We start from the raw sequence: 13984 nt of genomic DNA, 5'->3' as shown, positions 1-13984 counted from the left end.
CATGTGAAGCCTGTTCTACGAATTATTAAGAAACAATTTCTAAACCAGTGCATACATGCAAAACTGGGATTGAGAGTTTGGATCCCCAACTCGACAGTTACATTGGCTCTGCACCAAATGAATACCATTCCATTAATATACTCCGCATTTCATTAATATACTCCGGAGCCCAGCCTAACTGAATTAATTAACATAGGACTAATATTTCTCAATCAACCTTTAAAAGGCGCAGGATTGCTTTAAACATTTATTATGCATGCTATTTCTAAGAAAATAATAAGTTCTATTCCGCTGGTCTAAATCTATGAACAAAAGTTTGGTTTAGATTATTTATTTTACATATTTTCAAAAATTAATTGAATTAAGGCAAGCACCTAAATGAAAACCTATAATATTTTGTATTTCTTTATACTTTACTCAAGGTCGAATAAGCCCCTTACGCCCATTTCCTAAAAAGAAATTATGGCGGATTTCTGTAATCTGCGTATAACCGCAGAAAATACCAAATATGAGTTCAATTAAGGAGATAGGACTTGACCGCAGTAATACAGATCATCCTGAGTCAAAAGAATTTTAATTTCATTATTCTCTTAAAGGTAGCATATAAAAGTCATACTGAGGGTAAATTCGTCATTCCTCATTATATGAAATATTTTTATCACCTCTCAAATAGTGGAGCCGAACGCGGACTTTGGAGCGATCAACGTGTGTGGGAATCAAAAAGCCGATAGTTAACGAGAGAAAATTCGCACCCGCCCAATCGGGAAAAGGATTTTCTCGTATGTCGCCTCCCTCCCCCAAAGAAAGACGGGAGCGAAAGGGCCTTTCCGGGAGGATAAGTAAGTCTCCAAAACAATTTCCTCTGGAAGGAAACGAATCCTCAGCACGTTCAGAGTGGAGCAGGTCGTAGTCATCACGGAGATGGATCATTTGGTCCGCCCCCTTCCCTCCTTTGCCCCACGCCCTCGCCCCACGCCACTCCTCTCCTGCCCCAAAAACCACCCCGGACCTCTCTCTCTTTCTCCGCCGCTCGATACGAAAGCGAGGGGTAGGCGGGCAGCAGGGATGCATGCGGGGTCGGGGGGCGAGGCGATCGGCGAAAAGGAGAAGCGATTGCAGGGGAGAGGTCTCTCTATCATTTCGCGGCCCCTTACGTAATGCGACGAGCCTCCACCCCCCTTCAACCCCCAGGCGAGGGATAGAACGAGTGGGGGGGGTCGGAGGGATTGGTTTGAGGCGAATGGGAAAGGGGGGGGGGGGGTGAGAGGTAAATAAAAGAGAAGATGGTCAGTGAGGGTTCGGCGGAATGGGCAGTTCGTTCGTCTCTTGCCGCCCCGACCGACGACCCCACCACCTGTGGAGGAGGAGGGAGAGGGATGGGAGGTGGAGAGGGATGGAGGGAGGGGTGGGGGGGGCGGCTGGGGGGAAGAGGGCGGCTGAGGGGGAGAGGGTGGCAGCCGACCCAACGCGGGGAGATTCAACCACCGGAGAGACAAGGGGGGTGGAGTAGAGTGGGGATGCGCGACATTGTGAAAGACGCATGTAATCCAATTTCGACGCTTATAAAACGCGACGTTCCCCTATTGGGCATGCGTGGTGGAAACCATGCGAGAGCGACCACCGCCTTTCACTGCCCACCAGACATTGCTAACAATAAAAGCAATTGTACAGTCAAAGATCGATATGAATCATCAAACATTTAGTCATAAATATTCCCTTATTTGCATTTACATTGTAATATTAAAATTATGTTAAGCTTCATTTTCAAACTGAATGGATATGGATTCCGCCATGAATGGAATGAAAATTAAATTTGTCTAGAAAATTAGGTTCCGAAAAAAGTATGTATTTCATTACTACACAAAATTAACATCACTTACGACAACGCTAATAGCTCACCTACAAGAACGATACGACCGCCGAAATGGGCAAATGAACCTTCTGTAGCCGGGGACTACACCGTGGTCAGTTCTAAATACTTTTGCTGAAATTAGACGCCTGCGTTTCTACAGTCCAATTCGGAAGATTCACTTTTGCCGCGACGAAATGGAACCTTCCCACGAAAGAGACAATTAGCAATGGCAAGGGCCCAACATTGATAGGTGAAGAATACAGATATCACCATGCACCAAGCCCCTAGCGTGGAATCGTCAATTCAGGGCAGGGAGAGTTCCTCCTCCTGCGCCGCCGGCAGTAACACAAATGAATTACACCAAGAAACCTAGCATTGGGTTTGGTCGAGGACTTCGACGGCCATCGCAAGGGGCTCAAAGTTAAAGAGTAGTCTACATGCTAACGATAGCCTACTTCCCTACACGACGAAAAATTAAATTTGGATCCTTTTAAATGCGACACCAGAGCAGTCATAGGAAGCCAGGTTATGCAGAGCGATAGGAGCTTAGGGCCGAGATTTAGGAACACGAGCCGATGTACGTTTCGAGTATGCTACATTTGGATATGTAATTTCTACAGCGATACATGATAAATTCCATGAACGTCGGATTTATGGATTGAGGCAGCCATATTGAGAATGAAATGTAGGGCATTCAGCCACATCCGTGCATGTACCTATAATTGTAAAATACCCGGTTGCCAGTGACAGTGTCTTTCGAGGAGCGTTGCTCACTCCCGTCTCCCTTCCCCGCCCGATCCTCGCTAAGCACCCACTCCGCCTCCGTCCTCAACAAACCCCGCCGCGGCAAATCCCAGCCGGTGGGGTCGGCCGGCATTGGTGGCGTGCGTGTGTGAAGATCGGAAGGAAGGAGAGGCTGTGTAAGCGGGAGGAGAAGAAGAAGTGGGTTCAGCTGGGAGGAGGCGAGGCGAAGGGAAGGGGGGGAAAGAGAGCACCTCCTCCCCGCCCCCTTCCCCGTAAGAGGTTACGGGGAGGTGTAGAACGGTCGAGGAGGCGCGGGGGGGATCAACGTCCTCAGGAAGGCAGCATGGCAAGGGGGATGGATCCATCGGCACAATGCGGCCGCTTCCCACCACTCTTGGGGGCCGCCGCCACGAGCTCTCCCGCCCACCGCCACGACGAACTGGGGGCCGTGAAGAGGGGACACACGCACGTACACACACACACACTCTGACCCTCTCCCGTCTTCCTCCTCGCCCCTCCAACAACAGTCAAGCACCCCTTCAATCTCACCGAGGAGATCTCTCCGAAGGATCGGTGTTTTGTTCGTCGCATGACCTTGACTTCTGTCTTATTCATAAGGCACTTGGAATCGGAACGCATTTTTTTTTTAATTTCCGAACCAAGGGGAAGGAAAATTTCTTCCCTCGACTTTCCGCACACGAATTTATTTTCTGAACCATAAGGAAACTGCAGGACCGAGTAAAGAAACCAAATCAATCTTTCATATTGATGCCTCACGTGAACAAAGGGAGGTTCACTTCAGCTCGTAACTTTAACGCTCAATTTTATAGTTCGACTACTAACTTGCCGAGTGGTTTCCCAAAAAGTCGAAATATCCGTGGTTTTCCTATCGAGACAAAATTTAAGAGACTTTATCCAAAATGCCTCGCGCTTATAGGCGATGAATACCGGACATAAATTTGCGGAAATCGCGTGGAGACCAGGACTCAGTGTACTCGAGTATCGTCAATCAATTTCATCCAGTCATTTTTAATCCCAACAACAAGGTTAAGACAGCAATGGAGCAATATCTCTCCCGGCAATTCACCCCACGAAATGTACGCGACACCGGATGTATTGAAAAATAATTAACCACCGATGCTAATGATGGCACCTAATTAAAAACTCTCTTTTCAAAGTTGGTGCTTACATATTCGCTTTGAGAAATAACTTCCCCACTAGATCAATACATAAATTATTTATAATGCACAATTAGCCAGCCAACAACTAAGGCCGACGGGATGAAAAAATAAAAAATGTAAAAATCTGTAAAAAAAACCATTAACGACGCACTTAGTCCTTCACTAAAAAATAAACAATGGACTGATCACACAACAATGGCAGAGTTAACAGTTTCACTTGCTTTCTACGTAAAATACTTCCTGAAAGGAGCAGCATAACTTAGGTGCTCTATTTCTCGATGCATCCCACTAATAACTAAAGTGCGTTCATGAATGGATGTGCAACCGTTCTACATATCTATATTCAAGTGCGTACCTCACTTATATCAGTGCAAAGAGTGCAATCTTATAGAAATGAGTGAATAAAGACAAAAGGATAAATACGAAAGAGAAAGTTCCGTTACCAATAAGAGTTAACGCGTCCCATGGTGGAAGTCAAATGCAGCAATGTCCTCTCTAAAGTGCGAACATAAGCTCAGCGGGAATGAAACCAGACGCCAAAGTAATTCGGAACAAGGGAAAACTAATCCAAAGCGCACAAAACAGCAAGCGAGGAAAATGAATGAATTACCCGTCCCAAAAGCGACAGGTCGTCGTCCGACTGGCGACAAAACAGATCGCTTAACTTGAGACACATTTGTTCTTTGAACTTTTTCCCTGGGCGATATGCTGCCGAGGGTGGAAACAGCACGAGGCGCTGCATTCGTGAGACTGCGACGCCCTCACGGCGGCGCTCTCGGGCGGGAACGGTGTGTACGGGTGGGTGGACGAGAGAGGTTGGGGGTGGGGGGGGGGAGGAGGAGGCGGGCGGTGGACTTGGGAGAGAGTGGATGGGAAGGGGGAGGCGGAGTACGGATGCAATGGTCGAAGGGCAACTTCACGAAACGTGAAACCATGAACTGACACGAGGCTGTTGCCACAAAACCTGTTTTAAAACTCTCTAAGATTTCCTGTCGGCCGTGTTCTATCGTGATATCTGCGACAAGGCACGCAAAAAGGCACCTTTCATTATGCGAGGGTGCAAGGGATACGGTGAAGTAGAGCAATGTACCGGTAACGGCGGAAGAAGCAGATCAAAGAGTGAGTGATCAAATGCCAATGCGGGAGGGTGAACCACCAAATGCGAACAACAAGACGAAGTTAAGTTAACCTCAACTCCGTTTTTCGACGTCGGTCGTAGATCGTGAATACGATCCACAGCGAAGAACAGTGATGCAGTGGACTTAGTGGAGAAGCAGTAATCCGAAATTCGCTTCCCTGATAAGTATCTACTCGTACATAAAATGTGAGGTATTTAAGATTTTAAGAAAGATTCTCCAAGAATTATCAGTTCCACATAACCTTCCAAGCAATTATTTTTATCGGATAGGCACCGTACGTGAATCCTTGAATCGCGATTACTTCAAAATCGAGATTCGGTACGAAAATTTAATACGCATTGTGATATTTCACTAGAAATTAATTTCATTTCCTCTTCTCCATAAAGCATCAAAAATGATTGCACATATATTTCATGTTCCATGGATTTTGACGAGAAAATATGGGTCGCCAACGAAACTCACAAGGTGCAAAAACTCTAGAAAAAGCTACCAATTTCCAACTTACGGTTTCCAGTTTACGACTTTGACTATTTCGTTTTTCCAACCTTTCTAAATAGAAAAAAAGGGTTGGAAATATTTCATCTTATCAGCTTGTCGGCACCATCTCACACAAACCATCCCCCTTCTTGCATTACAATGCAAACAATCGCAATGTGCACTCATTGGAAATTTCCTGCTTCACATAAAATGCACATTCGTTTCGGTTTTCCAACCTTCACGTGGAAAGGAAATCCCAGGAACCGGACGAGAGAGGTAACCAATTTATTCATTTATCGCTGAACATAAGGTGAGGAACCTTACGGTGTGTGAAAGTCAAACATTCAGAGCAATTGCTTTTCACTGTGCTGCCCCAAGTATCTCAGTCAAGTTCTAGTAACAAGACAGTAATACAGATTTCGCTCCGCTTGTCAGCTGTGTCCAGAGGACCCAGAGCCCTCCGATTCATAGCCTCCTCACTCAGGAGAACACTCCAAAGAGGAGATCGGCACGCCCCACGCGAAGAGAAGCAATCGATCATAGAGAGAGTTTGAATTTCTAATGCTGAAGCTTGAACTTTCTTATCTATGCTCGAATAGTTTTGATTTTAAATTCCACTATAAAGTTTATAAATGAGATATTTAAAAGACAAAAATAAGCGTAAATATTAATTCGGTTTAATTCAATTTTAATAGTTTCCGCCTCGGCTCAATACTGGATAACTACTGCCTACGTCAGCCGTTAATTGTACTTTTGTTGTCTGTACGTTAGTTGTATTTAGTGTACTTTTAATATTTATTCACGCACAATTTCCAAATGATTCGTCCTCGACTGAATCTAAAGAGCTTCTTATGCTGTGCTATTTAAAAAAACCTCACCTTGAATACTGCGATGCGCACCAACATGCCCGTTGATAACAAGGTCACTTCATTGCACAACACAAAGAAATATTTTTATTTTTTGGTCAATTTCATTAATAAGACTATAATTAAAGACATGCCAATGGAATCCAAATTTTGAGGGTCACTATCCTTTTCATTACCTCGATTTTCTCCTCTTTCCACTATTTTTCAATTATCCCAACCGCAAAAGTCATTGAAGAGCCACAGCTCACTAATTATTTTTGATTCCGCTGACGAATGCTGAGCTTTTTCCATAATTGTCAATTATAAACATGGCTGTTTCAGAAACTGAATCCCTTGATTTTTCCACATTGCCCTGAGGTCCTTCCCATTTTTCCTCTCCGTTCCATTTACACGACTCAACAATTTTTGTGATTTGCTCAAGCCATTTTTTATCATCTCTCCAAGCAGAAGCACTGACGAAAGAATTTTTCAAGGAAAATATAGTATGCTTAAACTTATAACAAAGTGTGAAGATAGGAGGTGACCAATTTTGAATTGTTATATTGTGTGCCAATTATGAAATTAATGAGACGACCAATCATTAGTCATCTTTACAGGCGTTAAAAGAGTTTTTCTCTCCTATACCTCGTGTTACGTCCCGCGTTCACATTACTTCACTTCTAAAATTTTAAGCATTGAACTTGACAATTACGCATTCCACAAACACTTGAATATTTCCTCCTTAGAAGTTCAATTCCGCGGTGCTCAGTAAAGTGACAGAAGTTCTTCCTCCGATTTCAATTTGATGGATTCTTCAATATCCCCTTCTCCTGCTTTCTCTGAATGTCTCCCTACCATCTTATCTCCTCTCCTGCCATGCCCACAACTTCTTCGTCCGTTTTCCTTTCTGCGACTTTTATTTCCCCATTCTTCTCCAAACTCGAGAGCCTTCAGTCTACGCTTATCCACTCGACTCAAAGAACGACAAGTTTCCGATCCATGCAAAACTACGTTCCATATTAAAATTATCACCACTCTCTTCTTTACATCTTTACTTAAAGGTACCTAAAAATCAACTTTCGTCTCTTTGTAAACGCTTCTTGTCCTAACGCAATACTATTAATATCCCTAAATCTCTGTCCAACTTGCTCCAAAACATTTCATAAATAGGTGAACTGTATACCTGTTTTTGTCTATGCCTTCCAACTTGAATGTTTATCTTAGCCTCCCTATTACTAGAGAATCACATTACCTTCATTTTCTCATGATTTCTCAAGATTCTCTCACTATTTCTGCAATGCGCTTAATGATGATTGTAACCCTTGGCTGACTGGCTAACTAACGCTTGACCAACCGCAAATCTAACTGATTTCATGAGTTCTATGTCCATGTACTTTCAGCCCTGTCCTCAGCTCTTTCTATCTTCCCTTTCCTACTCATACACCTACATATTAAAAATAATCCGTGATAATGGACGCCCATTTATTACTCTCCAGTCCATTCCGATTCTCCATTCGCCGACCACAACTGGGCAGTCTCGAGTCATCTAGAGGTTCCGAATTAGCCGTCGGTCCATCCAGTCTCCTACCTTCTGCACAGTGTGCATCAATTGCACCCAGGATACTTTTTCAAAGGTCTTCTCAAAATCTACGATCCATACAAATCCACCTTGGATGCACTCAATGTTTCTTTCTACTCGTGGCCCCATTATTACAACGGTTTCACGCAGAAAGAAAGATACCCCCCTTTCTAAAGTCCAACCGATCAAATCTCTCAAGTACTCTGATTTCTTCATTCTTTTGTCGATGATCGTAGTGTAATATCATTTTTGCGGGTGAAGTCAAACTTAATAGCCTTACAGTCCTAACATACTGCTTATTTTCCTTTTTTCTGGATGGTATCAATACTGATATAATCTTAAGCATTTAGGTCAAATTCCTTCATAAATATCCCGAATGAGACCGTGAAAACTCTTCTCCCTTATTTTACCACACAATTGAGTAGTTCTACAGGGATTCTATTATTCCAAGAGCCTTCATCGATTTAATGTCCTTTAATGCACTTTCCAATAAAGCTTGGCCCTTAGCTATAGTTATTGACATAAATTCCTTTCCTACATCCTAACTACCCGGCCTATAATTTTTAACACATAGTTGTCAATATATCCTTTCCATCTTATCAGATTCTCTACAGCTTCGATTAACATTTTTTTCCATTCCAAGTCTATAATTGCAAATGGAATTTCCTTACTGACATCCGTACAGTCCCTTCAACATCTTGTTCAGCGCGCCCATTCCGTTGTCTCTGTAAACTCTCCATAACCTGGCGCATCTCTTTCCATTGTTTCTTTTGCCCAATTAGCTTTTCGCCTCAGTTTCTTATATAATTGTTTGTCCTAATTCCTCCCTAATTCTGCGCACTTGTTTTTCCATTTCCTTCTTTCTTCATCTTCCTAATCATATCTTATATTCCTATATTTTTTCTCTTCTACCCATTCTCTTAGCCTCTCTTCAGAATGCTATCAATCCTCTCCTGGTACTCCTCCTTTCCTCTTCCACAATCCATTTTCTTATTCTCTGAAATTTTCAAGGGATAGTCTATGGAGGGAATTTGAACCTTGGTTACTGGAAAATGAAGTAAATGGTTGCAACTTTACGAGCATTGGAATTCACTTACGTCAAATTTTGTTGCAGTCCAATGTAAACTTATTGCAAAGAATTTCTCACACAATTACGTTTTTAGCACAGGACTTCGTCGAAGAAAGATACTTTATCTAGCTATTCACGTGAAAGTGCAATCTAACTTTAAGGTAGAGGCGCTTGCAATGGAAAATACAAATTGCTCTTTTATTTCTTGCAACTAAAATTACCATGAGGGGCAATGGTTTCATTGATTAACTCAAAATTACTCAACACCTAGAACTTGTCAGAGCACCATTTCTGAGGTGCATCATTTTTTCAGCATGAAACACATTGTTCGGTGCCTTTAATGCAAACTCTCGCCACCGAACATTCCTAATTTCGCAAAAATTAGCTCACTATCATTTCTCTCTCGAATTAATATAATTTTAATCGTAATGAAGCATTTTCGGGTGTAAACAAATGTCTGTCAGTGTGAACTCGTGGGAGACTCAGTGAGGTGAGTCAATGTTTGGCAACACCATGCCGAATATTTCGGAAATACGGCTGAAATGAAGCGAAGACGTATAAGAAGTCCTAGGTTTCTGGGAAGTGATACGATGTGGCGCGAAGAAGCAGAGTTCTGAAGCGATCGAAAAATCCAAAAGTAGGAATGGAGATTATGCTGCGGAAGATGACAGCCAAGAGAGTCAGGAACTTCTGCTGGTACAGCGAAGAGCTCATTTCGGTGTAAATAGCAACGATAACCGAGAAAAATTTAAAGTTGGCACAAGAATATACAACTAGAACCAATAATGTCGACTGTAAAGTAGAAGTTGCCGTCGGCCCTATCACGGTATATTAAGCACTTAAAAGGAGAAGAAATTCTAATGACGGACTGGAGGTTTTCATGGCATCGCCGGAAAATGTTAAGAAGTAAAAGCAATTCGAAGTTCGAATAATGGAAACAAAAAACCGGGATATAACATCAAGAGCTCTGTTTTCAAAATAAATTAGCAGTGACAAAAGTTTAAATTCGAAGCAACATACAAAGTAGATTCACACCGAAGGTACTTCATGACATAAGACGACTAAAAAAATCACTATTCTCGTCAATCAGAGATTCGGTTAAAGGATAAAAAAGCCTTTCTGGTCAAGATATCACCACTGACCACAATTTAGAATCAATCAAGAGCCAACTAAAAATAAAACCATAAAATATCATTGACATGCCGAAGAATAGAAGCAAGGCTAATTGCGGTTAAAAGTATCCCAGGAGCCACTGAATAATTTAAGGACGATAAGTCACGAGATATACCAAGAAAAGATGGATGTGCAAAAGTACTTCATTCCTAAAAGCTGCTAAGGAGGTTGTTGGCCTAAGGAAACCGATGAAGAGAAACAAACAGGAGTCACAAACGATGCATTGGCTCTCATGGAAATGAATGAATGAAAGAATAGAAGAATAAAGACAGAAATGAGAGAGGAAATATGAAAATCTAGAGCTTATTAAATGTGAAATCGTCACAGAAAATAAGCAGATAATCCCAAAGTCTACAGAAGTATGGATGAGAAAACATGGAAGAGATATAAAAAATGACCTATATTTATCTAAAAGGAAAATCACCCAACCGAATCGTAAGAAATAATGTCCATAAACACAGAGCTCAGTCAGGACAATGACATTCGAGATGGAAATGGAAAAGTTCTCTTTGAAGAGGAAGGTTTAATAAACTGGGGACATCATCTAAGATAACTTCATGCCCGCCAAGAAATGCAAACAAGACTGCAAGATTAGGAAAATTCTCGTGAACAAGGTGAGGAAGACATTCCAGAAGAGAATGAGAATTGAGATTTCAGCTCAAGGGTTGGATTTGACGATCCTGTGACGGATTTACGAGGAAAAAAAGGCACGATAAATCAACAACATAATATTTGAACCAATAAAAATTTAGTAAAGAAAAGCATTTAGGCAGCTTGACAACTAGGCTAAGATATTTATTCATGCGGATTTCCAGAAGAAATGAATCGCCCCTACAAGGAAAACTAAAGGTTAAGCAAATCTGAAAACTTCCTGATCCAGGTATCGAAGAATACGATGAGTATATTCTATCGAATAATGGAGGAAAAGCGGATAATATAATGTTTAAGATCAATTTCGTTTAGAAGAAGCGGAAGAGATAAATAAAAGAGCGAATGCCAAAAAGAAATTTCGGAAAGCGTAAAGCGTGTTGAAAAGGAAAAGATAAGCGGAAAATTTGCAAGAGAATCCGAAAGCATTTTGGTCGAGCGTCAGAGACGTTCAGTGAAATAAATCAGAAGTTAATTCATTCAAAATTGATAAAGGCGGAAGAGTAACCAGCATTATTAAAAAATGCTTGCTTATTAAATTCCTTCTCTCAAAGCGTCTTCACCAATGTCGCACCGTATGTCTCCGATAGCTTACCAAATCGTACCAGCCGACCTATTCCCTAAATTAAAATATCAATATAATAGAATTTGCTGATAAATATTAAGCCTAATAAATCCTCCGAGCACAATCAATTACCCGCTATATGTGATAAATGTATTATTACATAATAAATGTATTATTACCCCCATCGTACTACGGTAGATCATGCCAATAAAATTAGAGAGATTAAGTGTAGAACAGGTAGATTTAAGATGTCATTTTTCCCACGAACGATAATGGATCAGAATAACATTGTCTGACCGCGGCAGGGATAAAAATGTTCGGGTAATAATTAATCTGGCGTGCATTCACCCCCTGCCACACACCCTAGCAGTGACTCGCAAGGTACTAAAAAGGTACTTAAGTTATTCCAAATCACCGACTCACGAGAAGAAAATACAAAATGACCAACCGACCTTGATTTCTTCCCAAAATCTGCAGAAAGCCTTTGAGAACGCAGACTGGAGCATAATGCTGTTCATCCGGAAGAAAACTGATATGAACTAAAATGATGGAAGGGGAATAGACGATCCTAATACTACCTTGATCAAAAAGTTCCCGGAATAACCACCGTGTGGCGCTCCCATCGTTCCGATTTGAGTTCTGTTTTTTTTGTTAAATTGGTACATCTGTTGTTGATATTCCCTTTAAATCTTAGTGTCATAACTTGACATTTGCAAAAGTTACGTAGCCAAGAGTACATCTATCTCTGTGTGTGTTGGCGATTTTTTACAATTGCAGAAATGGATTTAAATTTGCAACAACGAACTTGTATTAAATTTTGCGTAAAAAACGGATTTAGTGGCGCACGGACGTTGGAAATGTTGGAAAAGTGTTTCGGCAACGATTCTCTAAAAAAAAAACGGTCGTTTACCAGTGGCACGAGCGGTTCAGAAGTGGTCGTGAGTCAATCTAAGATGATGAACGCAGTGGCAGACCATCGACATCGAAAGTCGGTGAAAAAATTGATAAAGTAAAAGAAATGTTGGTCAATAACCGCAAATTAACCATCAGAGAAATAGCGGAGGACTTGAACATTGCCTATGGATCCGCCCAAGACATTGTGGTTAATGATTTGGGTTTCCGTCGTGTAGCATGCCAAAAGACCTCAATTTCATGCAAAAAAGAGACCGTGTTGACGTCGCAAAAGACATGATTTGCGAGGCTGAATCCGATCCCACATTCATCAAAAGGATCATTACTGGAGACGAGACGTGGGTTCATGAGTACGACACGCAATCCAGACATCAGGCAAGTGAATGGCGTTCACCAAATGAGCCGAGACCAAAAAAACCACGTCGTTTTCAGTCAAAAAAGAAGGCAATGCTGACGGTTTTCATGGATTACAACGGTGTAGTGCATCATGAATTTTTGCCAGAAGGCCAGACAGTAAACAAAGAGTATTATTTGGGCGTTATGAGACGTTTGCGTGAAGCAATTCGCCGAAAGAGACCAGAAATGTGGGCAGAAAACTCGTGGATTTTGCACCATGATAACGCACCGTCGCACAGTGCTATCATTATTCGTAATTTTTTGACGAAAAATGCAACAAATACCATCCAACAGCCACCGAATTCACCTGATTTGGCTCCCTGTGACTTCTTTCTGTTCAATCGAGTTAAAAAACCATTACGGGGAACGCGTTTTAGCAGCCGAGAGGAAGTAATGGAAAAATCGCAGGAAGCACTGATGGACATACCGAAAACCGAATATAAAAAATGTTTCGAGGATTGGATCAAGCGCTGGCATAAGTGTGTTGCAGTCGATGGGGATTACTTTGAAGGGGACAATATAGATTTAGATGAATAAACTTGTATTTTTAATTTTCTGAATAAATTCCGGGAAATTTTTGATCAAGGTAGTAGTAGGCAGGTGGCAGTGATCAAAAGAGGTGAAAGTAGAAAAGAGACAAAGTAAAGAAAGAGTTCACATTATCGCCCTTGAGCTTTAATGTGTATGTACACCAAGAAAGCAATCAACGAGATAAAGGAAACGATAAAGAGCAGTGTACCGATGCATGGATAAACAATCATCATGTTATCACGTCGGGGCTACATAGGTTTACGAACTTGCAGAGAGGAAAGAGGACCCAAGGAGGACACTAGTCTGCTCGGAGGATTAAACGCCTCAAAAAAGACCAATGCAAAACGAAAGGAATTGACAAAATCCTAATGAAGGCTGACAGAATTCAAATAAACTAAAGACGGACCTACATTGAAGAGATAAAGAAGTGTCCAATATAGGAAGGGAATCACCAACGAGGGAGTAATAAAAGGACTAAATGACAAGTTGAACAGTCCAAGTGCAAAAGATTTGTATCAGAAGAAATAACTGCTAATAGACTGACATTAAAAAACCGGTACATTAAAATCTACGTATGGAGATCTTTCTTAGGCTACGAGATATAAATGATAACAGAAGCATAGAAAATAGCATTGGAAGACTGAAATTTGGTGGGTGCTGGATAAATATTAAATGGCCCCAAACCTACTAATGGAGCCCTTCAAATAAGTGGTCAGTTAAGAAGAATAGAGGCATTAACAAGTACAATAGAGAACTATAAGGCATATGGAAGAAAGGAATATTATAAGGTATTGTAATCTTGAAGCCAACGATCCAAGGAGCCATGGGAGAGAACACCACAGAAGAATACTAAGGATTAACTGGGATAATCAA

At 41.6% G+C, this 13984-nt stretch overlaps 1 protein-coding gene across 1 annotated transcript in view; it reads right to left on the bottom strand.

Annotated features, from left to right (window-relative positions):
* LOC139690682 (uncharacterized) overlaps positions 1 to 13984 on the bottom strand; it is a 149871-nt gene that overhangs the window by 40517 nt on the left and 95370 nt on the right. The gene's annotated exons all lie outside the window — the stretch shown is intronic.

This window comes from Hetaerina americana, unplaced genomic scaffold (assembly GCF_022747635.1).
Source record: "Hetaerina americana unplaced genomic scaffold, ioHetAmer1.1.p SCAF_3, whole genome shotgun sequence".
In the NCBI taxonomy this organism is placed as follows: Eukaryota; Metazoa; Arthropoda; class Insecta; order Odonata; family Calopterygidae; genus Hetaerina; species Hetaerina americana.
This window is presented reverse-complemented; position numbering and strand designations above follow the sequence as displayed.